The sequence below is a fragment of the Octopus sinensis genome, linkage group LG12 (assembly GCF_006345805.1).
Source record: "Octopus sinensis linkage group LG12, ASM634580v1, whole genome shotgun sequence".
NCBI lineage: Eukaryota > Metazoa > Mollusca > Cephalopoda > Octopoda > Octopodidae > Octopus > Octopus sinensis.
The window spans coordinates 58,099,577-58,102,076 of record NC_043008.1 but is presented as its reverse complement, the minus strand read 5'-3'; positions in this window follow the sequence as shown (position 1 = coordinate 58,102,076).

Here is a 2,500-nt window from a genome sequence, read left to right as displayed (position 1 = left end):
TATCAATCCTGAAGGTAATGAACAGCAAGGTTGATCTTGGTGGAGTTTGAACTTAGAGCATGGAGAATCAGGGCCAAATAGCATTAAGCATCCTATTTGTCTTTTTAGGGGTGTCTAGTATTATGTTTTCCAATAGATTCTTCCTTATTCATAATGGTGGGAGTGTTTTTTGAGGGGAGATTTAGATGTTAGAACAAGCCACCAATGCATGTGAGAACATAGAGTGGTCTGTCTCTAACTTATTTATATTATTTTTGCATGGTTCTGTGTATCCCTACCCAATATATATATAAGTTTCCGGTACACTCTGTGAATACAGAATATACTACATGTAGAATATATCATTTAGAATATGTGCTTATATATATATATATATATATATGTCCAACCCATGCCAGCATGGAAAACAGATGTTAAACGATGATGATGATGCTGATGATGGTAATAAAATTGCTAAAGAGAATATGATGAACTTGCAGTGGAGAGTGGTAAATCCAACATTTCAGACAGAGTCCTTCATCAGGGGAAAATTGAAAGGAGATAAATTAATGAGAAGCAGCTACAACTTTTCCTTGAAGAAAGACTGTGTCCAACATGCTGGATTCTTCCACTCCTCACGGCAAGTTCACAGTACTCTTTTTAGCATTTTTGCTATGTAACATAAGCCTTGCCAACACAGATCCAACACCAGCCTCTTCATAGTCTGTTTGATTATACATGTGTGTGTGCAACGATAGATATATATATATATATACACACACACACACAATAATTCATGTGTCTGTGTGTGTGTTTGTGTGTGTGCAATATATATATATATACATATATATACACACACACATGCACAATTAATTTCATGTGTGTGTATGTGTTGTGTTGTGTATGGTGGATGTGTGTGGTGTGGTGTGTGTGTGTGTGTGTGTGCAATATATGTATATATATATATATAATATATATATATATATATACACATATATTATATATATATTAACATATATATATATACATATATATACACACACACAATAATTTCATGTGTGCATGGCGTGTGTGTGTGTATTACTATATAGATATGTATATATGTATGCATGTATGCATGTATATATGTATGTATGTATGTACGTATGTATGTATGTATGTATGTAGCTATATCACTGTGTTATCATGTGATACATAAGGTGTATATAATAACATATATCATATACAGAGCTCAGTCGGTAGAGCATCAAACTTTTATGGGCTTTATAAGCTATCCAAGGATTATGGGTTTCATACCCCCTCTGCAGGCACACTTTCTCTTTCACAGACAATGAGTCGCAGCGTACCTGAGCACTGTATACAATAAAGCTCATTATTATCTCTATATTATCATTAGGCAGGTATAAATCAGGTGAGAATGTTTATAATCAAGATAGATTGGAGACATCCATAAACAAACCTACACAACCCAGGACAGAGAAATAGGGGAAAAAAAATCAAAACAGTGAAACAATGTTGATGATGATGATGTTGATGATGATGATAGGTGTTGATAATGATAATGATGATGATGGTGGTTTGTTATTGTTGTTGTTGTTGTTGTTGATTACTTCCAACCTGGCCTGATTGAGCAGGCGTATGATGAATAGGAATTCTAGCCATGAATATTTCAGTATCTTTGTAAAATCTCGGATTTTCATTGTTCAATGTAATCTTCCATTTTTATTTTGTTGTTTTGTTCTATTTTTTGTTTTGCTTTGTTTCATATTTTTGTTTTCGTTTGTATGTTGTTGTTGTTGTTGTTGTTGTTGTTGTTGTTTTTTTTTCCAAGATAACAAAAGTGTGGTTTTGAAGTAATTAATTTCACTGTTATTTCTAGCAGATCGTGCACAATCTTGTAATGGCTCCCATATCAAAGATGAACTTGATGTTAATTTGGAAGAAGGTGGTGGTGATGGTGGTGTTGCAGTCTTTGCTGCTGCTGCTGCTGCTGAGGTGGTGATAAAGATGGAAATGGTGATAAAGATGGTAACAGGATGGTAGTGATAGTAACAATACTGGTGCTGTTAGTTGTTATGATGGTGTTTCCAGTGATGATGATGATGATGATGATGATGCAGATGATGACAATTATTATTATCATTATTATTATTATTATTATTATTATTATTATTAATAATATTCAAAATGCTTAGTGGCATTTCATCCATCTTTACGTTCTGAGTGGAAGTCCAAACTCCGCCAAGGTCCACTTTGCCTTTCATCCTTTCAGGGTTGATAAAATAAGTACCAGTGAAATACTGGGGTTGATGTAATCGACTATCCTCCTTCTCCCAATCCCTTAAAACTTCAGGCCTTGTACCCTTTACTACAAAGGATTATTATTATCATCATCATCATCATTATATTACGTTTGGTTTTGCTTTGATTTATACAAGTTGCACCCAAGTCTCAACCAGAGATCTCAAGGGACAAGGTTATCATTATTATTATTATTATTATTATTATTATTATTATTATT